Source organism: Macrotis lagotis, chromosome 2 (genome assembly GCF_037893015.1).
Source record: "Macrotis lagotis isolate mMagLag1 chromosome 2, bilby.v1.9.chrom.fasta, whole genome shotgun sequence".
NCBI classification, from domain to species: Eukaryota; Metazoa; Chordata; class Mammalia; order Peramelemorphia; family Peramelidae; genus Macrotis; species Macrotis lagotis.
In genome coordinates, this window is record NC_133659.1 from 105,479,991 (window position 1) to 105,495,592 (window position 15,602).

Here is a 15,602-nt window from a genome sequence, read left to right on the forward strand (position 1 = left end):
GTTAGCAAATTCTGAGCTAGAATTTGAACAAAGGACTTCCAAATCTTGTGGTCTCATCCCTGTACTATACAATATCTATTCATTTCCTATCTCCAATGCTATTTAAAGTTTTTAATAGTAATTTACTAGTAAAGAGTTGTGAGTTGAGTCAACTTTATTTTCAGGAAGATCTATGCTTCCAAAATATCTTGACTGGGTGACTTCATATAATACACTTAATTTTTTGGTTCCTGGAGAGTCTCTAAACTAGATGTTTCAGAGAAGGAATAGATCTTAATTGTTGGAGAGAACTTCCTTACTAGGAATTTCTCATATCGATAAAATCACAAGTCTCATCCATTAAAAAATAGCCCACAAAGTATTTTCCTCATAAGTATTATTATACCAATTTTACAGATGGCAAAGCCATGGTGTGGAGTGATTTTAGTCATAAGATAAGTCAATTTCAATGCCAAGATTTGAATCCATAGCTTTCCTCTCAACAGTAACTTTTAGAGTTGGTACCTGCCTTATCAAATTTGGCATATTTTTTCTCTGGACTGACCCAGATGGGAGTGGAGGTCTAAATAAGCCTTGGCCAGAAACTGTCTACCCTGTGCCTGGCTCACACTGGCAAACCAAGCCCTCTGCCACCCACACAGACCATGGAATGTAAAACCTAAACAAAGCACATTCTTTAGCTGGGTCACCAGCTCCTAGACTGGGGAAGGCTGGTACCAGGCCTCTGGCCAGGAATCTGCTTGCCACAGGCAGGCAGAGGCAGGAGGACACTGCCCCAAGGGCACAGGCAGATGCTGAGCTGGTCCAGCATCTACCACTGCCTCTTAACAAGGATGCCATTAATTGACTGACTCACCCTCATTGACCCATTCAGTCATTCTCTTGACCTCCCTTAATGCTCTTATATCACCCTGACTGTCACCTCAGGAACTGGAGGAAAAATGGAAAGGGAAACAATATCTTTTGGGACTTATTTCTCAGTCAAGGTTAATTTGAATTCTGAATGCTTCCTGAATCCAGGCCAGCATGCCAACCTCTTTTGTGTCAGCCCCCAGGGAGCATATGGTGGTAGTATTGGGGGCAATAGAGTAAGATGACAAGTTTCAAAGATGCTTCTGAACTCTCTCAGTTGCAGGGGGTAAAGGGTTGAGCAGATACCCATTAGATATGAGATTCTGGGCTACATCCTTGAGACCCCATGCCCAAATCAGCATCATAGATTTACAGTCAGAAGGCACCTCACCTAATTGTGAATCTCTTTTCCAATGTTCCCCCAATTCTCCTCTAGCCTACTCTTGAAGATGTCAAGTGAGAGGGAGACTATGAATTCCCAGGATGGTTCATTTCATTTAAGATGAATGAATCCTATTTTCTAGAATGTTTTTCTTTTTGTCAAACTGAAATCAGCCTGTGGGGGTGGCTAAGTGGCACAGTGGATAGAGCACTGGCCCTGGAGTCAGGAGTACCTGAGTTCAAATCCAGCCTCAGACACTTAATAAGTGTGGCCTTAAGCAAGCCACTTAACCACGTTTGCAAAAAAAAAAAAACCTAAAAAAAAGGAAAGAAAAAAGAAAAAAAAAAGAAATCAGCCCGTGCAGTTTATACCTATTGATCACCTACCATATCCAATCATTTGCCAAGTCCTGCTGATTCTACCTTTGCAATATCTCTCTTACACCCCTTCTTCTCTCCTCTGACACTGCCATTACCCTGGTACAGGTATTCATCACCTCAGCACCTGTACCATTGCAATAGCTGCTAGTGGGTACATGCCTCCCCACTGTCTTCCCACTCCAGTTCATCCTCTTCACAGCTGCTAAATTGATCTTTCTAAAGCTGGTCATTTTCTCTCTCTCTCTCTCTCTCTCTCTCTCTCTCTCTCTCTCTCTCTCTCTCTCTCTCTCTCTCTCTCTCACACACACACACACACACACACACACACACACTCCATTCAGTCAACTCCAGTGGCTACTCTGACCTCCAGGGTCAAACAAAAAATCCTTCTTTTGACTTTTAAAGCTCTTCAAATCCATCTTCTCTTCTATCCTCCCTATGCCTTTACACTTACTCCATATTCTTCAATCCAGTGACATTGACCTCCACACACATGATGTTCCAAGTCCTGACTCAGACATCTTCCTTGGCTATTCCCCCATGCCCAGCATGCTTTCCCTCCTCAAATCAATCTGTCAATGTCCCTGGCTTTGTTCAAGTCCCAGATAGAATCCACCACCTACAGAAGCCTTTCCTAGTGCTCCTTAGGTCCAGCCTTTCCTCTGTTGATTATCTCCATTTTATCTTGTAAATCCCTTGCCTGAACATAATTATTGTATGTTGTTGGCTTGCATTAAATTCTGAGTTCTGTTAATCCACAGTTCCTTGGGAGCAGGGATTGTCTTTTGCCTTTCTTGGTATCTTTGATGCTAAGCACAGCACTTCAGACTGTTGATTTGACTCCTTTTCCTTTCTGTCTTTTGGGGCAGTCTCAGAGGCCTTGCCAGTCTAAATAGTAATCAGCATTTTCAACATTCTGAACAAGTGGTCATTCAACTCTTATTGAAGCCCTTACATAATCAGGACCTCTCAATTAGTCAAGACAGCCCTTTATACTTTTGAATATTAGGTCCCAGATGAGAGAAATTTTGTCTCAGGTATTCCAGAATTGGATTGTAAGGGTACATAGGATATTTGGAGCCAGCTGATAAGCACTTATTAAGAGTCTACTATTCTTTTTTTTTTAGTTTTTGCAGGGCAATGGGGTTAAGTGACTTGTCCAAGGTCACACAGCTAGGTAATTATTAAATGTCTAAGGTCAGATTTGAACTCAGGTACTCCTGACTCCAGGTCCGGTGCTCTATCCACTGCACCACCTAGCTGCCCTACTATTTTTTTTAAATTTTATTTATTTTAAGTTTTACAATTTTTCCCCTTAATCTTACTTCCCTCCCCCCCACCCCCCACAGAAGGTAATCTGTCAATCTTTACATTGTTTCCATGGTATACATTGATCCAAATTGAGTGTGATGAGAGAGAAATCATATCCTTAAGAAAGAAATATAAAGTATAAGAGAGAATAAGATATCAGGTTTTTTCCCTAAATTTAAGGTCATAGTCCTTGGTCTTTGTTCAAACTCCACAATTGTTTCTCTGTATACAGATGGTATTCTCAATTTTGCAAAGAGCCCCAAATTGTCCCTGATTATTGCACTGATGGAATGAGTGAGCCCATCAAGGTTGATCATCACCCCCATGTTGCTGTTAGGGTGTACAGTGTTTTTTTGATTCTGCTCATCTCACTCAGCATAAGTTCATGCAGATCCCTCCAGGCTTCCCTGAATTCTCATTCCTCCTGGTTTCTAATAGGACAATAGTGTTCCATCACATACATATATCACGGTTTGTTCAGCCATTCTCCAATTGAAGGACATTTACTTGATTTCCAATTCTTTGCCACCACAAACAGGGCTGCTATGAATATTTTTGTACAAGTGATGCTTTTACCCTTTTTTCTCATCTCTTCAGGGTATAGACCCAGTAGTGGTATTGCTGGATCAAAGGGTATGCACATTTTTTGTTGCCCTTTGGGCACAGTTCCAGACTGCTCTCCAGAAAGGTTGGATGAGTTCACAGCTCCACCAATAATGTATTAGTGCCCCAGATTTCCCACAACCTTTCCAACAATGATCGTTGTCCTTTCTGGTCATATTGGCCTGAGAGGTATGAGGTGGTACTTCAGAGATGCTTTAATTTGTATTTCTGTAATAAGTAATGATTTAGAGCAATTTTTCATGTGACTATGGATAGCTTTGATCTCCTCATCTGTAAATTGCCTTTGCATATCCTTTGACCATTTGTCAATTGGGGAATGGAAGAGCCTACTATTCTTAGAGAGTGTTTTAAGTGCTAGAAATATGAAGACCACCCTCTCTAAAAAAACTTCCCTAAAACAAAACCATCCTGCCCTCAAGGAGTTTACAATCAAATGGGCAAAATAACATGCAAACAACTTTATACAAATAAGTGATGTACAGGATATACTATATATAAAACTATAACTATGTATATAGGATATACTATATATATAAACTATAACTATAACTATATATATATTTATATATAAGGGGTGTGTGTGTGTGTATGTGTGTGTGTGTGTGTGTGTGGGTAGTTGTTTTTCACTTGTGCATGGCTCTTTGTGACCTCATTTGGATTTTTCCTGGCAAAGATACCAGAATGGTTTATTTCCTTTCCCAGCTCATTTTACATATGAGGAAACTAAGGCAAAGTTAAGTGACTGGACCAGGGTCACATAGTAAGTACCTGAGACCAGATTTGAATTGAGATAGAAGAGTCCTCCAACTCCAGGTTGGGGTGCTCTATCCACTGCATCACCTAATTGCCCATGAAGCAGATACAAGAGATAATCAATTGAGGGGAGACACTAGAATTAAGGGGGGATTGTTGAGAAAGCCTTTCTTTATGAAGTAGCATTCTATTTGGGACTTGAAGGAAATAAGGGAAGTGTAAGAGATAGAGAAAATGAAGAAAAACATGTTGGGAATAGGTAATAACTAATGAAGGTACCTATAGTCAGGAGATGAAATATCTTGTGTGAGGAGACTAATGTCACTTGATTAAAGTGTATGTAGGAGGAAAAATAGAGGGAATGAATGGAAATGAAGGGCTTTAAAGTCAAAGAGAGGATATTTCTATTGGAGGTCATAGGTAACCACTAAAATGAATAGAAAAGTATTCAGAGTGGTATAGGGCTTTAGACCTTTCCTTAGGAAGATCCCTTTTGAGAGTTGAATGGAGATGGACTGGAGAGGGGAGAGACTGGAGGTCTGGAGGCCCCACAGACTAATAGTCCACATGGGAGATGATACACCACCTGCAACATGATGATCCTAGCTTCAGAGGGGAAAAGGTGGGATATAGGAGAGATGTTACAAAGGTAGAATTAACAGGATTTGGCAAATGAGTGGATGGGAGGGACAAGAAAGAGTGAGGAGTAGAGTGGAGATTTCTGCATTCCTTGAGGCTCATTCATTCATGGTGAGGGTCTCTTAGCTCTATCCCATCAAAAAGAGATCTTGTTTTCCATATCTCTTCCACCTGGCTGCTATGGAGCCTGGGCAACAGAATATGATACTGATAGGTAAGGTGCTAACAAATCACGTTCCTAAAGTTCCTCTGCTACCCCTATGGTACTCCAAGGAAAAAGAGAAGCCACAGATTTGACAATCCTCATTTTTCACATTTTAGCCAAGCATGAATCACAAATGTCCTGCTTTAGGTTCTAAGCTTCCAGTTTCCTCCCCCATGTCTGTCCCCTCCTCCTGCTCCTCAGACCAGGCAAATGAGTCAACAATTAGCAATTTCCTTCCTGGAAGGTGGCAAGAAAGCTTTTTGCTTTAGAGAAGAAATGAAAACTATCTTGGGGTTGGAGAAGTGGGCTTAGGAAGAAGAGGAGGAGGAGGAGGAGAAGAGGGAAAGCATCTAGAGGGCTAAATGGATATGAGTGTATTTATTTATGTTTCTCCTCTAAAGTCCAGTAAGACTCTGAACACTTCACTGAACTTCTCTGACGAATGTATAGCACCTACTGTTTGACCGGCAATTGATTAATATTATCTTGATCTTCACAACACCTTTGGAAGTTGTTCAGTCATTTTTAGGCAAATCTGACTCTTTGTGACTCCATTTGGAGTGTTCTTGGCAAAGATACTTCACTTCAAGTGATTTGCCATTTTCTTCTCTGGCTCATTTCACATTTGTGGAAATGGAGGCAAATAGGATTAAATGACTTACTCAAGGTCACAAATGTCTGAGGGCAGATTTGAATTTAGGAAGATGAGTCTCCTTCAGAGTCTCCTTCTATTCACTATGCCCACTCCCTTGAAAGTAGGTGCTGTTATTATCTCCATTTCACAGATAAGGAAACTGAGACAAACTGAGGTTAAGTGGCTTGCCTAGGGTCACACAAGTGGTTGGATTTGAAGTCAAGTCTCTCCTGATTTGAGGTTTAGCACTCAATCCACTGAACCATCAATTGCTTTTCTACCTTATCTCCCCAACTTTACTGGAATGTGAAAACATGGAATTCCCTGGACTCCCATGGAAGAAAAGGGATTGTAGAAAGAACCAATTCTAAAAAGAAGACTAAGCAAGATGCATCATCTCAAATAGCAGATACCCCAATGACTTTTGCTATGTATGTTTATACAATCTGTAGCATATTTATACAATCCTCTATTTAGGATGGTATTAAAATGGCTTCTGATCCAAGGAATCTGGAAAGTCATCATCTAAGGCAGCCTTTAAAGTCCTTTTTAGCTCTGACTTTTTTTTAGGGTTTTTTTTTGCAAGGCAACCAGGGGTTAAGTGACTTGTCCAAGGCCACACAGCTAGGTAATTATTAAGTGTCTGAGATGGGATTTGAACCCAGGTACTCCTGACTCCAGGGCCAGTGCTTTATCCACTGCCCCACCTAGCAGCCCCCTAAACTCTGACTTTTGATTAGTAAGAGTTCACCATCCTTAGAAGACCTCAAGTTGCTTCCTAGCCAGTTTCTTACCATGATGCCAAAGGAATTCCTCTTTCTCAGTTTTTTCACTTTTTCAGTCATTGCCACTTTTTTTCTTGGAACAAGAATCAAATCACCACCATGATTTCTAGAAAATACAAGTCCATCAATTAACCTCCAACTCCATTGCCATAGTTGGGACTGACTGCTCCATGACCCACTGCCCATATGTGTCATCTTCTCCTATTAGAATGTAAGCTTTTAGAGGGTAGGGATTATCCTGCTCTTTGTATTTTTAACATTTAACAATGTCTGGCATCTAGTAAAAATTTAATGTCTTTTCATTCATTTATTCATTCCACAAGCTTTCCTTTGTCTTTTATATCCCATTCATTTACTGTCTTCTCATTCACTGTCAAACTTCCTGAAAAAAATTAAGACCAAATACCCCCCCCCCCCCCACCAGTCCCAGAAAGAGAATTCTTAGACCTTTGAAATTTGGTTTTCACACCCACTAGTCTACTGATACAGTTCTTTCAAAGGTGACCAATGACCCCTTTATTGCCAAATCCATTGACTATTTTAAAATTCTCATCCTTCTCTTTGGAACATTTGATCCTTAACTATGCTTTTCTTCAATTCAACTCAGTTTAGTTCAGTTAGATTCAGTTCATATTTATTTGAACTTGGGTCCTTCTGACTTCAGGACAGGTGCTCTATCTACTGCATCACCTAAGATGAGAAAAACAGCCCCTCACTTCAAAGAGCTTACCATTTCCTGGGAGATAACTATATAAGGATTCTATGAAGGGGGAAAGGAAAAAGAAGACAGAGGTTGCTAGGAAAATTTGAGGAAGGAGAAAGAAGGCATTGTAGATGGAGGAAATCAGAGAAGGCTTCATGGAGGAGGCAGTACTTAAGCTGAACATTGAAAGTACAGGAGAATTCTAAAAGGGAGAGATGAGGATGGGAGTGGATTGCAAGTCTTTGTGAACGCATTTGGGAAGACTGATCTTCTGAAACTCAATAGGAGGACAAATGAGGTCATTTATGTAAAATGCTTTGCAAACTTGAAAGGATGAGGATGGGGCTGGACCCATGATTTCAATGGTAAATTTCCTAGAGGAAACCTCCTCTGTCAATATAGAATGATAGTTTCTCTGCAACCTTTCTCAGAGATTTGCCCAGGGTCATACAGCCTGTATATGGTAGGAGTACTACTTGAGGCCAGGATCTTCTTGACTTTGAGGCCTGTTCTCTTTCAACATTCCATCCTTTTTCTCATTATTATTTATCTTTATTAAATTTCACCTATTTGGGGGTGGCTAGGTGCCACAGTGGATAGAGCACTGGCCCTGGAGTCAGGAGTACCTGAGTTCAAATCCAGCCTCAGACACTTAATAATTGCCTAGCTGTGTGGTCTTGGGCAAGCCATTTAACCCTACTGCCTTGCCAAAAAAAAAAACCTAAAAAAAATTTCATTTATTGGATTTTGCTCTGTCATTTACCAGTAACTCTCCCTCCCACCTTGGTATCATCTTCATAACAAAATAACTTCATAAGGACTAGCTGGGGGATGCCCACTAAATGACAGTTCCTCTTAGGAGGAAAGAACACAGAGATCATAGCTCAATGAGTCAAGAGTATGACATAGCATTTGAAAAATGTTAATGTACAAAGTCATTATCTTCAGCATTTGGAAAGTGATAGTCTGACTTAATAATAGCTAACATTTACATAATACCTACTATGGTTCTGACATTGTGCCAAGTCCCAATTTTTATGTCATTTGATTCTCACAACAACTCAGGAAGGGAGATGCTGTTAATATTCCCATTTTACAGATGAGGAAATGGAGGTAAACTGAAGTTAAGTGACTTGTCCAGAGTCACACAGTTAGAAAGTATCAGAGCAGATTTGAGGCCCAACACTTCATGAACTGGTACCTCTAGTTGCCTTATACTATGCTTTGAGTATATATATTGTATTCAGCTCTTTATATCACATTTTAAGTCACATTTTAAGAATTTTAAGAATTACATTGATAAACTGGATCATGTCTAGAGAAGTGAACAGAATGGTAGGAAGACCTTGAGATAAATGCCATTCATGGATAGGTTGAAGGAATGAGGGATGTTAATCTAGAAGAGGAGATGAACTGGGGTTGTAGGGGATCAGGGGAATGACAACTCTCTTGTATTTGATGACTGGAAGAGTGATTGGATTTGTTCTGCTTGGCCCTGGAGGACAGAACCAGGAAGTTGCTGAGAAGTCAATTTCTTGACCTTCTGGCCAAGGAGAGCTATCCCCAGATATGATGGTAGCCTTTAGAAGCAGTGCAAACCCCTTCAGAATAGGTCTTTAAGCAAAGGTTGGATGACTGATCATGTGTCAGGGTCTGTCTTAGTGGATTCCTGTTCTGACACAGGTTGAATTTAGATCTCAGATTAATTCCAACTCTGATAATCCATGATAAAAAAAAATCTTTGATTTAGATCTGAAAGGAACCTTAGAGATGGTTTAGTCTAATACTCTCATTTTATAGCTGAGGAAACTGATGGGTACAAAAAAGGTAGATTTCTTTTTTTTTTAAGTTTTTTTTCCCTCAAGGTAATGGGGTTAAGTGGCTTGCCCAAGGCCACAGTTAGGTAATTATTAAGTGTCTGAGGCTGAATTTGAACTCAGGTACTCCTGACTCCAGGGCTCTATCCACATCGACACCTAGCCACCCCCAAAGAGATAGATTTCAAGGGACAACTAATAGTCAGTTTGGCTGGTCATCTTAAAGGGGTGGAAATGAAATTGTTTCTTCCTTTGGCTTCAGAGATGCTGAGAGGTTGTACTCTCTGGATTTTCCTCTGACCTCTTACTTTAAAATATTTTTTACAATTCTGAATTTAACAATCACCAAGGGGTAACTAGGTGGTATAGTGCATAGAACACCAGACCTGGAGTCAGGAGGACCTGAGTTCAAATCCAGCCTCAGACACTTAATAATTACCTAGTTGTGTGACCTTGGGCAAGTCAGTTAACCCCAATGCCTTGCAAAAACCAAAAAAAAAAAATCACTGAAAAAGAGAGAGAACATTTCCATATACAAAGTAGAACAGAAAAAGATGATTATGTGTGAAAATATGAATCCCTACTAATTACAGCTTGCTTTTTAAAATAAAAAGCATATTTAATACATATAACATTTCAAAACCATCCTAGTTCATTGTTTCCTTTTTAATTGCTTTCAGTTCTCTTGTGTATATTTTTTTAAAAAATGATCCACTGATCTTTTCATTTTTCTCTTTTCATTCTTTGCTTCTTTTTTAGGAACCCCATCACTAGTTTCCCTCTCCCCTCTGCCTTTCCCCTCTCCTTCAAAAAGGAAAAAAAAACCCATAATTGTGACTAATTAGACTCAGATATCCTTGAGCACAGGACTGATTTTGCCTTTGTATTCCATTGCTTAACACAGTACCTAGTGTATTTACAGTGGGTATTTAATTAATGTTTGTTGACTCATTAGTGAAGCAAAACAAATCCATACAGTGATCATGTCTGAAAATCTATCACCCTAAATACACCATCAGTCCTCTCAAGTTGTTGGATTCTTCAAGTGATCAGAGTTCTTTAGCCTTTCAAAGTTAGTTTCACTTTACAATGTTGTTGTTACTGTATTTCTTCTGGTATCATTTGTGGTACCATTTCTTTTGTTGTTGTTTTTTTTTTTTTTTAGGTTTTTGCAAGGCAAACGGGGTTACGTGGCTTGCCTAAGGCCACACAGCTAGGTAATTATTAAGTGTCTGAGGCCGGATTTGAACCCAGGTACTCCTGACTCCAAGGCCAGTGCTTTATCCACTACGCCACCTAGCCACCCCTGTGGTACCATTTCAGTTGAGTCTGATTGTAAATGTTTCCATTTGAGGTTTTCTTGGCAAAGATACTAGAGTGGCTTGCAATCTTGTCTAGGTTACACAGCTATTAGGTATCTGAGGCTGGATTTGAATTCACAAAAATGAGTCATCCTAATTTGAAGCCCACTGCTCTATCCACTGAATAGCCAAGCTGCCAAACTAGAATGTGGTGTCATTTCAGTTGAGTCTGACAGTAAATGACTCCAATTAGGACAGTTAGGTGGTGCAGGGGATAAAGTACCGGCCCTGGAGTCATGAGGACCTGAGTTCAAATCCGATCTCAGACACTTGACACTGTGACCTTGGGCAAGCCACTTAAACCTGAGTGTCTCAAATCCAGTCAACCCTGATTCATATCTGGCCACTGAACACAGATGCCTCTGGAGGAGAAAGTGAAGCTAGTGACTTCCTCAAATCCAATTCATTTGCATGTCATGGCATTAGTTCCCTGATGTCATGGTCTTCAAGAAAAAAGGACAAAATAAAAAAACATTCTTTCAGTTATGCTTACTTCATTTTGTTTCTCTTCTTACAATTCTTCCCAGATTTCTCTAAAACCATCCCTTTAGTTACTTCTTAGGGTGAAGTAATTTACTCTTTCCTAATGCTATCACTTTTCTTTCTGTATCTCAGCTAGCTCTTTATCCTCTTCATGTCCCCTTAATGTATACAATACAAAGTTTGATTCTTGCTACTCTCTAGCTGGATAGTCTCATTTGCTTCCCTGAAACTAAATCTCTGGTTCTGGCCTATTTCTGAAACCTCAGACTCACATTTCCACTTGATCACAGTACATCTGCATATATATCTAAAGATGAGATAGTCCTTTTCCTTAAATAACTATCCCCAGTGTGATATAGTGAATAAAGATCTGGCTTTATTGTCTTTGAGTCTTTGGGGAGTTGAGGTGGGGGAACATGTTTTAGGAATTGAAAATAATTTTCATCTGCTTCACTACTTTGACCTGAGACTACTTTTGAAATTACCCCCATTGTTGGTCTTTCCATCTCTTTGTTCATTTCTGGAGTTTCTTTATTCTTTTTCTTTTTTCTTTATTCTCCTTCGTGCTCAGTAAGTCTTGGGATCAAGAAGCCTTTGTCATTTATTAGCTAAGTGACCTTTACTTAATTTATCTGAACCTCAGCTATAGAATGTGGGGATCAGATTAAATGGTCACTAAAGTCTTTTTCTGGTTTAAGATTTTTTTTTTTAGTTTTTTTGCTAGGCAATGGGGTTAAGTGGCTTGCCCAAGGCTACACAGCCTTGTTTAAGATTAAAAGCTACATTCCTTAGACTAATATTCAAGGAGACAGAGATTTAAGGCCCTCCACATTCTGGTCCCAACCTACTTTCCTAACCATATTTCACACTACTCTCTTCATTTCTTACCTAGTTACACTTCTCACTTAGCAATACAATATGCTTCAGGAACCTCATCTTGCAAGACCTCAACCCTGGAACTCACATCTCATCAGTACCCTCTGCCCCTCAAATACCCCCTTGTTGGAAGGGATGGAGATGGAGAGCTCTTCCCAGAACCTCCATTTAAGGAAGGAGAGCAGGCCAGCCATCTCTTCATTTCCTACCTGGCCACAGGCTTGACCTTCCTGCCTTCTTCCCCACAGACTCCCTCTGGCTTTCAGCTTCCTTTTGTATATTGTCTTCCCCATTAAATTGTCTTTCCTTCCTTTCTTCTTCCCTCCCTCCCCTCTCCTTTAACTCCTTTCTCTCTCTCTTCCTCTTCTTCTCACTTTGTCCTTTTCTTCTTTCTTTCTTTCTTTCTTTCTTTCTTTCTTTCTTTCTTTCTTTCTTTCTTTCTTTTTTCCTTTCTTTCCTCCATCCCCATTCTTCCTTCCTCCTTCCCTCCCTCCCTTTCTTCTTTCCTTCCCTCCCTCCTTCCTTCCATCCTTCCTTCTTCCTCCTTCCCTCCTTCCCTCCATCCCTTCCTCCCTTTCTTCCCTCCTTCCTTCCCTACTCTTCCTCCCTTCTTCCCTCCTTCCTTCTCTCCTTCCCTACCTCTTCTTCCTCCCTTCTTCCCCTTCCTCCCTCCCTCTCTCCCTCCTTCCCTCCTTTTTCCATATATATATATATATATGTATATATATATATATATACATATATATATATATATATGGAGAGAGAGAGAGAGAGAGAGAGAGAGAGAGAGAGAGAGAGAGAGAGAGAGAGAGAGTCTATTCCATGGAATAGGACTTTAGCACTTGAGCCCTCTGGCTATGTCAGAGATCACCACCATGGGCTCATATCTCCGAATAATAATCCAGTAGACCCTTGGACCCTGTTAAGGACACTGGAGAAGTGTCAGAAGAGGTGGAAGAACCACTCAGGCATTGAACTTTAAAGATGATTTCTACTCTTTCTCATAATGAAAATCACTGGCATTTATATAGTACTTTAGCAAATATTATCTCCTGTGATCCTCAAACAACCCTTAGACAAAAGAGGAAATGGAGGTAAACAGAGGTTAAGTGATTCCCCCAGGCTCATACTATTAGTATGTGTCTGAGATTGAATTTGAACTGAAATCTTCTTAACTAGCCCAGCTCTCTATGCTCCATGGCGCTTGCTAGTGGTGAGAGTGTATAGCACAGGCCTGAGGACATTCTCCAGTGCCCGTTGTTCCTCTCTAGGAGCCAACACATGCTGGATCTTGAGTCCCTGGGCTTCTTTCCATCTGCATAAGTAACCGAACAAGTGGGATCTTTCCAATCTGGGAGGCAACCTCATGAATAGGGTTGAAAATTCCCAGGACCCTCACTCAGAGCCGATTAGTAGTAGGAAGAAGCTGCAATACTACACGCTTCTTGGAGAAAAAAATGATGAAATGAGGCCAATGGCCAGTCAAAGGACATAGACTTTGACATTCCCCAATTGACAAATGGTTAAAGAATATGCAAAGACAATTTACAGATGAGATCAAAGCAATCCGTAGTTATATGAAAAATTGCTCTAAATCATTACTCATTAAAGAAATGCAAATTAAAGCTTCCCTGAGGTACCACCTCACACCTTTCAGACTGGCCAGCATGACCAGAAAGGATAATGATCAATGTTAGAAGGAATGTGAGAAATCTGGGACACTAATACATTATTGGTGGAACTGTGAACTCATCCAACCTTTCTGGAGAGCAATTTGGAACTATGCCCAAAGGGCAACAAAAATGTTCATACCCTTTGATCCAGCAATACCACTACTGGGTCTATACCCTGAAGAGATGATGCAAAAGGGTAAAAACATCACTTGTACAAAAATATTCATAGCAGCTGTTTGTGGTGGCAAAGAATTGGAAATTAAGTAAATGTCCTTCAATTGGGGAAATGGCTTAGCGAACTGTGGTATATGTATGTCATGGAACACTATTGTTCTATTAGAAACCAGGAGGGATGGGATTTCAGGGAAGCCTGGAAGGATTTGCATGAACTGATGCTGAGCACGATGAGCAGAACCAGAAAAACACTGTACACCCTAACAGCAACATTGGGGTGATGTTCAACCTTGATGGACTCGCTCATTCCATCAGTGCAACATTCAGGTACAATTTTGGGCTGTCTGTGATGGAGAATACCATCTGTATCCAGAGAAAGAATGTGGAGTTTGAACAAAGACCAAGGTCTGTTACCTTAAATTTAGGGGAAAAGACCTGATATCTTATTGTCTGATCTTGCTATCTCTTATACTTTATGTTTCTTCCTTAAGGATATGATTTCTCTCTCATCACACTCAATTTGAATCAATGTATACCATGGAAACAATGTAAAGACTGACAGATTGTCTTCTGTTGGGGGTGGGGGGAGGGAAGCAAGATTGGGGGAAAATTGTAAAACTCAAATAAAATCTCTAATTAAATAAAAGGACATAGACTTTGAGATAACTGTTCAGAGAGTTCAGAGCCAAGGAGGTGTGTGTGTGTGTGTGGGGGAATGCCCATTAAGGTTTTCATGTTTTAATGTTTTAAGTATCAACATTTGGGGAGAATATAAGAGTTAGAGTTTTCTTCTCAGGGTTTGTTTTGTTTTTATTTTTTGAGACTGGGTCTTCCTATCTCTCAATCAAGTATATAGTGTTCACTCCAGAAGCCCCCTCCCAAAACTGATCATCAGGGATGCTTTAACCTGCTCCATTTTTCTGACTTGGGTAGGTTTGTGCTTTCTTAGGCAGTCTGGGGTCCTTCATGCTCAGGGGCTCCACATATTGGAGCAGGAATGAGTGGTTTGGCTTTGATCTCATTGTAGTCATATTGGACTCAAGTGATTTGCCAGTCTCATCCTCCCCAAAAGGAGCACATTACCAGTACTAGTTGTTTTAGTTTCTTATTGTTTTCAGTCACGTCTGACTTTTGACCCTGTTTCAAATTTTCTTGGCAAAAATATGGAGAGGTTTGCTATTTCCTTCTCCAGTTCATTTTACAGATGGGGAAACTGAAGCAAAGAGGCTTAGAGTGACATACCCAGGGGTCACACAGCTAGTAAGTATCAGAAATCAGATTTGTACTCAGGAAGATGAGTCTTCCTGACTCTAGACCTGGCACTCTATATAGAGCCACCTGACTGCCTTTTTTTAAAATTAAATTTTTTAAAATTTTTTGCAAGGCAACAGGGTTAAGTGACTTGCCAAAGGTCACACAGCTAGGTAATTATTCTCTGATGGCAAATTTGAACTCAGGTCCTCTTGACTTCAGGGCTGGAGCTCCATCTACTGCACCACCTAGCTGCCCCTCAGCTAACTGCCTTTAAATTACTTATTAGCCTTTGGATTTTAAGCACTTCTTTTTGTGATAGAAATAAATGTTTATACATATATATTACACACATATATAGAAATATCATATATTTAATTATAATCTTTATAATCTTAAAAATTTTATTTTAAATATTATAACATTTAAAATATACATTTATGTTTAAGTTGTTCCTTGAATATCCTTCTATTCCCTTTTGAAGAAACTTTAGATCATAGGAAGGATGTTAGATTAGCCTTTGGATTTTAAGCCTGTCTTTTGTATGGAAGAAATAAATAGCTTCCCTCTGTCTGATCTAAGTTATAACTAAGTTATATCCATTCCATTTGTGATGGACAAATCATTCTCTAAGTCTTCTATGTGATCTTGAGACATTTAAATAACTTCTCTGAACCTCAGCTCTTCTCACCTGCCTCA